Source organism: Electrophorus electricus, chromosome 7 (assembly GCF_041902795.1).
Source record: "Electrophorus electricus isolate QZ-2024a chromosome 7, ASM4190279v1, whole genome shotgun sequence".
In the NCBI taxonomy this organism is placed as follows: domain Eukaryota; kingdom Metazoa; phylum Chordata; class Actinopteri; order Gymnotiformes; family Gymnotidae; genus Electrophorus; species Electrophorus electricus.
In genome coordinates this window covers 13,324,842-13,336,874 of record NC_137503.1, presented here as the reverse complement: position 1 = coordinate 13,336,874, position 12,033 = coordinate 13,324,842, and positions in this window count along the sequence as shown.

Here is a 12,033-nt window from a genome sequence, read left to right as displayed (position 1 = left end):
TGCTCTAATTTACTAAATAGTTTATTAGCATTTCATAGTTATGTTTCTATTTCTAATTACAAGAAAACACGGTCTTGTCCCTGTGTGTCAATAGTACAGCCATTTTAGATATCCTCGATTATGCTGCCCTATTGACAAATGTTCATATCACACGCGTTTTCACCCCACGAACTGACCAAAGCAGATAGCAAGTCCAGATAGTTGGAGTGGGCGGATTGTCATGTACGGTGTGAAGTCTTTTGCCCGTTCCCCTAAACTGCTTAGTAGTCCAACCGTGAGAAAATCAGGAGTGGGCTACCTGATCACAGCAAAACAGCGGGTTCAGCGTGTACTGGAAACAGTGCATACTCTTTAAAGTATCCGGATGTACAAAAATAAGACAAGAACACTTTAGGTGTTTGTAAAGCTGGTCTTTCCAGCCAAATAAACAAAAAAGACAGGTTTCAACTGTAAATGACACAATCACACAAACTGAGCGATACATTATGGGACATTCCAACATTTTCAAATAAATAATATTCCTTCAGCGTCACTACTGCATGTATAGTAGCCACACTGTTTAATTAGTTTATTTTAAGCAGGTTAATATACTTTGTATTACATATTTACAAACAGAGATATATGGATTTTTCTTTTTCTTTCTTTCTTTCTTTCTTTCTTTCTTTCTTTCTTTCTTTCTTTCTTTCTTTCTTTCTTTCTTGTAATTTTCCAAAACCTACATCAGTCTGTATCCATCCTGGGATTGGGTTACAGTAATCATGTTGTTGGGGAGTATTTTGGTTAGATATCCATGCAAAGTAAGATTGCAAGTCAACTAATAGAAATTAATTTATGCTTCCACCCTGTAATTTTCCAATAAGGTTTTATAAGGCCACTAGGTGTGAGATAATCCTAGAGAAAGGGAAACTGATAATGAGTGACTTCATCAAACTTCCACATATAAATATGCAGATATTTAGAGCAAATAAGAAAACAAATACTGCTGTCTATCTATGTGTGTATCTATCTATGTGTGTGAACAGCCGCATGATCTGACATGCCTCAAATCCTGTATACCGCAGTGGTTCAATGAAAATTTTTGATTGTGCACAGTTCTGTCCCGCTTCCCCTCCACAGCACCATGGTGATATGGTGTATGGGGGACCACAGTGCTCAGTTCACCTTCACCTCCCATCCCATCTGAACATCAAATCAACTGTATGAATGACATGAGGAAGAATGGCCGTAACCTTACCCACACCTGCAGGTGAGCGATGTAAGACAGACAAGAACTTGTCTGCTTGTGATTCATTTTGCAAAGAGGGTGGACAAGCTGCAGGCCTATGAAAGAATGGCTGGCTGAAGGAAAACAAACATAGCCATTGTTTTTGTCTTCCTCTTGGAGGCTGCACTGGCCTTACTTGCCACGCAGCTATTTTAAATCACCTCCAAAAATCCTATTTGGCCCACTGCAAATCCAAGAGAAAGCTCCATGCAAAAATTAACCCAAATGTAACCCAAATTGTGCACCCAGGGACCAGAGCACTATCGATTTTGTAGGTATGCTGAATTAGAAACATGATGAAAACATTTATGTTAATAATGAGAACTTTAACTGTTTGTGTGGGAGTACATTAGCTTGTAGTTGCGCTGGTGGAGTTATGCTAGCACTTGTGCTTGTGTTAATATATGGCATTTTTCACTACAGTGTCAGCATTATGGGAAATTATGCTTTGCAACTGAATGTAGGTGGGCTCTGGCTGCTTGATATGGCTCTTGTTTGTCAGGAGAAAGTCCCTCATTACCACCCAGCCAACAAAACCTTTGTAGCAAGCGATTTTTGCAAGCTGGCTAAGCATCTAACAGTAATAATAAAGTAAAGCTGGCTGTTCTTATATTTGCCCTTTAGCAACAATGGATATTAAAGGATGAATTTCAATATTCGTTTAGTTGGTGATTTGGCGCCTTCATTTTTAACATTGGTGAGATTTGGCTAAGGTAGGCTTGACAAAGCCTCACTTCTTTCTCCTGGCCTCTGGTCTAGTGGGATTATCGAAGCATTAGCGTATGTTATGAATTGCAGAAGCAGTTTCAATAGCATGTTCTGTATTTATATGATACTACATGACTTTGTGAGTCCCTGACTTATTTATTCTCAGCCTTTTTTCAATGTTGTGCATTTGTATTTCTCAGCAGCTGGTAAAGCCTCCATGCATCACCATGCAACATTCATTAAATTTACTACAGTTCATTAATTGAATTTAGCTGATTCTGTCCTGACTTCATAGGTGAACACAAATTAACATACAATTCTATGCAAGAAACAGGGAACCACCAATAAAGACTGCAAAACCCTTCATGGCAGACCATTCTTCTGTGGTGATAAACTCTCTCTATCTCTCTCAATCCCTCTCTCCTGCTCTCTGTCTATTACTCTCTCTGGTTATTTTACCGGTAGTTCAGTGGGCAGTCCTTCCCCTTTCACCTCCTCACATTCGTTCCTCTGCCTCTTACTGGGCACCCCAATACTGCTCCCCTTGTCCCAGGAATGTGGAAATGATTTCCCCCTTAATTTTATAACGCAGGGGGCTCCCTTTGGTTCAATTTTCACCCATGCCATAAAAAAGAAAAGAAAAGAAAAAAAGCGCCGGCTGTAAGAACAGTGCGGACATCTGTTTTTTCCATCGCCAAGCTTTTAATGATCAGGTAATAAAAGTTCAATTTGACAGAAATTATAACAGATGTTGCAAACCATAAACCTCAGGTATAAGCGCCTTCTCTGGAGTAGAGGCTGACCCTGTACGCTCACCCTTCCTGCATAGTTCACTTGCAACTTCTTTAAAAAGCGCCACTGTGGAAAGTGACTTGCAAAGTATTCAGTCAGTGTGAATATACCTTATTGATTGTGAAAATTCCTAATGTTGGCATGTTGGCAAATCACAAACTGCTGATAATCTATGGTAAATACACCTTTTGGATGCCTTGTGTTGTAAATATAATCATAATCTTATTGGTTTATGTTTGCAAGGTTATGTTTTTAATATGTCTTTTGTTACTCCTTTAATTCTATTTGCTTAGTATGTTGTTCCAATAGTGCAATGAGATGTTAATCCAAGATCAACCTGCATCAAAAGTACATTTCAACCATTATCTACTTTTCAGCCCTTTGATTGACATTCGGCTCCCCATTCCCATACTTCAATGCACGAATAAACAACTGTGTGTTATTAAGCATTTCCAACTATGCACTGTCGGAAACGGGCTGGTTCAGGTTTGACCCGGAGGCAGGTATTTGAGACGACACTGTCTGATTTTCCCATGAGGTTTAGTCTTGTCATCTTTTGAACTATTTCCTATCTGACTGGTTGCTGCTGTATTCTAGTCAAAACTTACAGCAAAGTTCACACACACCCACACACCCTCACACAAACACACACACCCACACACACACCCCGACAGTTCCCTTGATAGGAATGATAATTAATTATTATAGCGAAACCTTAGAGAGGTATGCCAGAAATGTAAATCTTTCTCGGTGTAAAAGGTCTTTTGACCCTCTCATATGGGACCTAGTTTCCCTGGTGCTAGTGTTTGATTGACACTTGTTCTGGCCTGTTGAGTAGAATTGGTCTCAAATGATTTCCAATAAAGCAGTGCTACGAGCTGTCTGAAAACTTTATAATGGATAGAACCTGTGTGAGATGGTGATAAAGTATGTGTGTGTGTGTGTGTGTGTGAGTGTGTGTGTGTGTGTGAAAGAGGGAGGGAAAGAAAGAGTTTCATTCAGTTATATTAGTCCAACCCCAGAGGTAAGAGAGATAAGTTCATATATATATATATATATATATATATATATATATATATATATATATATATATATATATATATATATATATATATATATTTGGGGGGTTCCTATGGCAGGCAGAAATGCACCTAACCTCTGTGATAATATACACAGTGCTCTTTAAAAAAAAATTTTTTACTCTCTTACAGAGCCAGATATGTAAATGGCAGTGGTGTCTCCATGAGCCAGCCAGACACTGTTTACTTTGATAAATTGTTCAGTATGTGCATCCCATCATATCTCATCACACTCTCATGATATTTCTCCTGGTCCTTGCCAAAATCTACGTGTGTGCTTGTGACTGTTTTGAATTTTATTTATCTATGACACTCTGTTGACTCTTTTTGCATGTATTGTACGAAGTAGAGATACTCCCATATCAGTCTGTATTGTTTCCAAGACAATGTGTCATAGTGTGTGTGTGTGTGTGTGTGTGTGTGTGTGTGTGTGTGTGTGTGTGTGTGTGTGTGTGTGTGTGTGTGCTCATAGGATCAACAAATGGGAAGCTCCCATGCGAGACACAGTGTCCTGAGCCATGCTCCAGGCAAAGGCGATGCTGGAAGCACAACAACAGAGCCCTATCTGAATAGAACTGCCCTTTTTCATTGGCCTTCAGTGCTGTAAGCCCAGGTTCCAGTGAGGAGGGGCACAGGGCAAAAAGTGGGCCAACGGGGGAAAATGACCTGAGGAGATGAAGCATTGTGCAGCACACAATACAGCAGTAGCTCCTAGTCTTATTGCATCTCCATGTGAGCACTAGCAAACAACGGCAGGCAACCCAACAAAAGCGTGAGCATACTGATGAAACCAGAGAAAAGCTTGATTATTTTAGAACTGGCTGGAAGACATTCTTCTAACCCAGGGAGAAAAAAAACCTTATGGAACAGTTTGCACAAAACAGGAAGCCACCAAAGTATATGGCATTGTAGAGTTCACCAAGGTGTGGAAAAATGAGTAATGAATGTGGTCGCTTACGTCTCCCGATTCTTGCTCCGTGCGTACCTGGTCTGAGCATACATGCAAGAAGCATACATAAAGTCATTTAGACATGCTGGTAGAAAAACAAAACAAAACTATTGTCTGTTTGGAAAAACAAGGCTTCCATTCTGTGCCGTGACAACACAACAAAGGGGAAATCCCCCAAGTGTTCTTTGGGGACATGTGAGGCCTGCCAGAGGTAGCGCAGAGCAGGGCTGCTGAACGTCAGGCCAGACCAGCCCAAGGCACTGGGCTTTCAGCCGCAGCGGAGAGTGCTGCAGCCCACCAAGGCATGGAACGGCTGTGCTAATGGAATGATGGCCTATGTGGTGAAAGTTAAAGTCATGCATCTAATATTCACAAAGGCTATCTAAAAAACAAACAAACAAACAAAAAACAATGCTAGAATTTTAGTAGAAGATAATTTGCTTTAAGGATGCTCAAAAGCTGAATGTGCTTTGTGTGTGTATGTGTGTGTGTGTGTATGTGTGTGATAATTGCTGAGGAAGTTGATAATGGACACTTTAATTTATAGAACTCTTTTTGTTTCATCTAAAGCTGTATATATGGGAGGCATAATGGAAAGGAAGGAATTAAATGTGAAAAAGAAAATATTCTACTGTCAGCAATTAGTAACTGAGGTGCTTGTGGGCTCCAAAGTTGGCAGTGTAACATTGCTGGACTTCTCTATTCTCTCCTGAAACCTACAACCCTTGCTTATAGTTCTTCATCCAGGCAGCAACTAGGTCTTAATATCTTTTTCTCTCTAAAATTTATTTCTCTTTGTTCTGCATACTTCTACAGGTGACAGTTATGGTATGCTTCTTCAGATGTTAAAAACTCACCTCTTGTTTTTATGAAGGAGAGCCATGGCCATTGCTTAGAAGAACGCAGAAGCCCTGCTGTCTTAGAATATGAACCAGATTTGACACACCAAGGGAGGGAGAGAGCACGTTAGAGAGAGCAAGAGAGCAAGCAAGAGAGAGACAGGGAGAGAGAGAGAGAGAGAAAGAGAGAGAGAGAAAGAGAGAGAGAGAGAGAGAGAGAGAGAGAGAGAGAAATTCTCGCTCTCATCCTTTTTGAGGGGTCACACAGTACAAGGGTCATAGGTGACCAAAATATCTTGGTCCAACTAGATCAGTAACAACAAGCACATTCAAACACTCAACCCTCATGGAGTCTCGTTTCCCCCTCTCTGCTCTTCTCTTAGAACAATATCAACACCACATTGCCTCTGACTTTTTCCGCTGCTGCTGTTGTACTTGGTTTGGGGAACACTGTTGTTTTCTTTGCAACCTCCACAAAATCCTCCAAACATGCGCCGTCTCTCAGTTTCATTAGCTCTGCTGCGGTTGGGAGGTCAGTCGAGCTGAAGGCCCCTGTGCACTCTCTGCTACAAACAATTGAAAAAAACCCTGATTTTCCACTCAGGGTTTGGTTAAATTCATTCTGTAATATTACAGTGTGTCGTTATGTCTCAGTAGAAAGAGGGAAATAATTGGCCTTATTGAGGAAACATAGTCCACATTGTTATGTGACGCTGGAAGGACACTTCCTTCATGAAGTTGTGAAACAAAGACAGAGCAATTGTCCGAGACTTTATATAAACATTTTTATACAGACTAGTCTGTGTTGTTCTTTTGCCGGTTATATTTAAGTACAATGCGACACTGTCACACTGATGGGCTTCTCGCCTGCCAGCAAGTATCGATGTCTGTTGAAATGGTGGCGTGTCCTTAAGTGATTTCTCATCAATATTCAAGCTGAAGTACATATGCTCATATGGATTTAAGCTCTGGGGTTCAATGGAAGAGCAAAGGGAACACGCTGAGGTCATTTGCTTAATGTGTTGATATTGATCTGGCCTCGGGGGTGGAGCTATAGTCTTTGATAGGATAGTGAGGCAAAGCAGGTAGGTCACCTGTTTACTGAGAAGCAGGAAGTGTGCCTCAGGTGATTCTGGAGCAAGCAAGAAGGAAAGAGAGAAAGAAAGGGAGAGAGAGAGAAAGATTCCTAATACGATTTTCTTTTCTTATTTGAAACAGAGAGGAGGGTAGGGCAGGTAATTGGGGCTTGAGCTTTTTGTAGCCTCGGGTGACGAGAGAAGGAGAAGGTGTGAGAAAAAAAGAAAGAAACTCTGTGCGTTCCATCTCTCTTCCCATTCGCCAACTGGCTTCAGGCTCTACGTTTCTCCAGTCTCCCTCTCTGCCTCCCTCCCTCTCGGTCTCTGGCATTGTTCTGTCACTCAGACCTATGTGAAAACTCCTCCCAGTGCACAGAGGTGTTTTAAACCCATGAGAACCTGTGTGCTCTCTGCTGCTTCCCCCACCTTATTGCCGTGCTCACCTGCGGTTTACTGCTCTTCAGAATTCCTCTCTCTGACACCCCCCACCCCCCACCCCCCCCAACTGTGCTCATCCGTCTTGGGCCAACACCGGGGCGCATGATTTGTGACGTTTATGGACTTTTACTGATCTGCGGCAGCTGGTTGTCATATGTGCAGCTTCCCTACAGAACAAATTGTTTGCAGCAATGACTTGTAAAAATTGCATATATTTTTATGATCAATGGCTACTGCCTGCTGTGTAGGAATGATGTTGTCATTGTCGCCATATATAATACACACATCTGTGAATAGAGATTTTATACATATTACTAACAATAACACATCTACCAAGGCCACAATAGGAATAGATGAAATGATTCAATGGTCAAGACTAGCTATCGTATTACTATCAGGCTGTGTGATGGACACCAGGTGCTCTATTTGTGCAATGTCATTGTCCCTGGGTCCTCTATTTTTACTTCCTATTTTTGAACCACAGGACTCATTAGGTGACAATGTAAACTCAGAACCTGCTTTGTTTTATGGAGTGTGTCAGTATGCCTATGTGCTCTATAAGTCCCCTTATACCAATGTTCTGTCCTATGAGCTGGTGTGACCCCTCCTTTGAGGTTTTACAGTATGTGCATCTTTTGCAGCTGAGTAGTCATGGAGTGAGAGTTTATTGGTTGGGCATGTGTATGTGTATGTGTGTGTATGCACGCGTGTGTGTGTGTGCGCATGTGTGCCTGTGTGTGTGGGTGTGTTTATAGCCCTGTCTGTGGGGGAGAGAGGCAGACACTGGAACACTACTAAAACCACACATAATCAGAGTAGGGCTGTAAGACCTACAGTTTTACCCTGCATAACCCCAAAGCAATCCTGCCTGATTTATTGTTTTGCCTTTGTTGAAGCATGTCACTTTGAGGGGTTTTAATAGCTGCATGTTCTTTTGTTTGCCATAAATTTAATAGATGTTGTCATCTTTCTTATTGCTGGTTTACTGAAGTTCTTTTGACACAATGAGTTTAAAAAAAAAATTCAAATATTCACAGCATACTTGGATTTCTACTTGTTTAATCCTTAGGAACAACTATATCTGATGACTTTGTGTTTGATATATTTAAACATTTCACAATTATTCAGGTTTGAAGACTTTACAACTTACATTAGAATTATAACACAAATACTTTTATTTTCTGCCAGATATTTTACTTAACTGTACAATCATAAGTTTGTCACATATATATTTACATGGAGTTGCTGCAGTAACGTCCTGCAAGTCTTAAATCTAATTAATCTCTATTGAGCTGCAGCTCAACAGAGCCATCTTTCACTATCCCTCTTTTCTCTAAATTCTCCCTTTTTCTCACTCGCTCTTCTTTCTCTGCTAGCTAGCTCAGTGGGATTCTTCACTTTCAAAAAAAAAAAGATTTTGTATTAAAAAGAATAATACAAATTATTACTAGACTGTGTTGTATGATATGTGCAAATGTGCATATTGGGGGTTGGGATGGAAATCTAACATCAATTCCTTACTACCAGATGGACTCTATCCATTATTAATAATTCCCCAAAGTCACCAGGAATTCGAGACCTTATCAATAATTCACACACTAATCAGGGCCATATTTCTGAAGAGCCTAATTTAATTATGAGACAAGTAAAAATGGTCGTAAGGTCTAGATCTTTAAATTAGTGTAAACTGATTATTGATAAGCCCTAAGAATGAAGCAGTTGCGACTGGTATGTCATTGTTGGGGGGTGGGGGGTGCATATGCGAGTGTGTGCGTGTGTCGGTCTGGGGGTGTAACATAATTCCCTCCAAAGTGTGTGAAGCAATAAGTAGCATTTGCACATCTTTGCACCTTTAAAGCCTGCATAAGATGCTAAAGCAACAGCATCTGTCAGGCTTGACTTGGATGCTACTAAGGCATACAAACAATAAACAGCAAACACTCTAGAAAAAAAAGGGGCCACAAAGATGGATAGTATCTACAGGCTAACACAGCAATGTGCCAAGAGACAGGTAGTATATATTCAGGGACTGATGAGGTGATGATAATGAACAGGTGTCAGAACTCTGGACAGATGCAGCCCTGAGAAGTAATTCCCCACAAAGCTCCTTCATTAGATTTAAACTGAGGATTCTAAAAATCCCAGCCATAAATACATACCCACAAACATTTTAGTAGGCTTGTAGGTTATTGATGCAGTGGAGAACAGTAGAGAGGAGAGGAAAGGAGAGGAGAGGAGAGGAAAGGAGAGGAGAGTATAGGAAATTAGAGAGTGTGACTCAGTCTGGACTTATGAGGCTGTAGGGAGACATAAAGCCTTAACGCACAAACCCAGCCCTGTCCGCACGCCTCAGTGAAAGATTCATACTTTATTTTTTCAGGGGAGCATAAATGGAATTCTGATTTTTCTTTAATAAATGTGATAATGGCAGCGAGTCTGAAAAGGAAGGAGTGTTGAAGTGAGCTGCGAGTGAGTGTGTGCGCTTGAGAGAGAGCAAAAAAGAGAGAGGGAGAAAGACAGAGAGAGAGAAGGAGGGAGAGGGAGGTAGAGAGAAAGGAAAAGAGAGAGAGCACACGCAAGAGAAAGGGAGAGCTCTGATCTGTCTGCACCTTCTCTGATCCTGTTCTTTACTCTCACCCTGTGCTCCTTAAAGACTTTACTAATCTGATCTGAGGGAGAGAAACACGAGCTCCATCATCGATTCTCTCTCTCTCTCTCTCACTCTCTCTCTATCTTTTCCTGAGTTGTGGCATTCATCACTGAGATAGATCTAAAACATTGGAGGTGAGTGGGGAAGATGCATTAAACAAATACCAAACCTCCACACCTTAAAGAGTAATACCAGAGTAACTGCTGCACTGGATATCCTTTTTTTTTTTTTTTACTGTAAGTCCACCATGTTTCCAGTAAAAGACAGCTATGTGTTACAAACATGACCCATACACAGCAATGTACAAGCTACCATATCAGAAATGTTGAACCAACCACAACTAGTGACTTCGGATCTAGTGTCCTAATTTAAACACTGTTTTATGGTCTTCAATTTGGTGTTTTAATACTGTTTTCTCCCATCCATCGTATCTTAGCATCTTGGCATCTTGGCATCTTAGCATAAAAACTGATAAAGACAAATATGACATGCTGCATTCCTATATGTGGAAACAAATTAGGCAACTCACTGGTTACTTCAATTAATATTTCAATAGATTAAAAGAAAAAAAAAAACAACAGGCAAGAGAGGAGAAGAAAAAAGAAAAGAGAGGAGAGGAAAGGAGAGGGAAAGGGGGTGTTGAAGGGAAAATATCAGTCGGCATTTTGCAAAGCACCTCTTAAGTTAAGCAAACATGGACCGTCTGAACAGAACCAGCTGTGTGAAGTGAACGCTGGCATCAGTGATGAGAATCAAATGCCTGTTAATAGAAATAATAACTGCTGGGGCCCTCCATAAAGCAGAAGGCCCAGGCATGGCAGGTCCCAGAGCCAGAGCCCAGACAGTTCATGTCATCACCCCACATAGGGTTCAGTGGTGTGCAGTTCTGCTCTGGAGCTGCTGTTTAAATGTGTGGCTCTGGGTTTTTGGTGTGTCTGTCTTTGCCATGTTGACACTGGCACCATGTAGCCAGAAGCAGAGGTGCACGCTTCACAGTCTGGGCACTGGTCTTCCTGTCATGGCACGGAAAAGCCGCTCTCACTTAATTTGTTTTGCTGGCCAAACCACCCCTGATTTTTTTTCTGTCTTTTGCTATTGGAGGGTTGTAATTTACTTTTTGTTCTCCTCCTCCTCCTCCTTCTTTTTTTCACCCTGTCAATCGAGAATATCTTGAAGACAATTTCACGTACATACATGCAGACACACATGCGCACACACATGTGCACATATACAAAAACCCTGGTTCCCATCTTGCCCTATTAAGTAGGTCTGTAGTGTTCAAAGTCAGACAGGAGTATGCTCATATTGGCTTCAGTGGTCTCTGAAATGTCCACTTGTGAAAAACAGACATCACTTCCAACCAAGATGTGTGGGGGCAGTGAACTGCAACACGATTTCTTTGTGTAAAGAGAGTGAGATTAGGAGAACACAGCAAAAACCAAAACAAAACATAGTAGAATACACAATAAAATGTTGTGATATGAAAGTAGAGGGAAGGTCTCAAGGTATTCTTCCTTCCTCTGGTCCTCCAGGGTGTCGCTCTGCCACAGCTGGCATCAGGCCAACTCCTCTACACTCGTCTGATTTATGAGAAAAGAGGCAATGGGAGTGCATAGAGGGAGAAGACCTACTCATAAATCAAATTCATCACAATAACTGTGCAATAATAAAACACTCCTACTTTCATCTCCCAAATACATGGAGAGAGAGAGTAACGGAGAGAGAGAGAGAGAGAGAGAGAGAGAGAGAGAGAGAGAGAGAGAGAGAGAGAGAGAGAGAGCATGAAGATGACAAGAAAAGGGAGAAGTGTGAGAACATTGAGAAAAGACAGGCATGGGCGGTATTGTAATACCCAAGATATTAGTCACGCCAACGGTGGCGAAGGAGTTGCCCGCTTTATTCTGAACTAGTGCCACATCAGGACTGTTCTGAGAAAATAGAACAGGGAAGTCCTTTCAAAATCATCACAGTTTAATAATGAGTGCAGCCCTTTTACACCCAATGCTGCCTCATAAAATAATATATAACTTTATGTCTTGGGGAAACCTGTCAATAAAACAAGCTTTGGATTGTCCACTCTAAAATATCAGGATGTTTACACATTTTTCCCCCTGTAAATAACTCTGAGGGCTATAAAAATCTTAAAAGGCATAAAGGGAGGGATAAACATGCAGCAGTGATTTGGAACCGATATGGTGAAAACGGAGACGGTATGGCCTAATTTAACTTGCCTGAGGC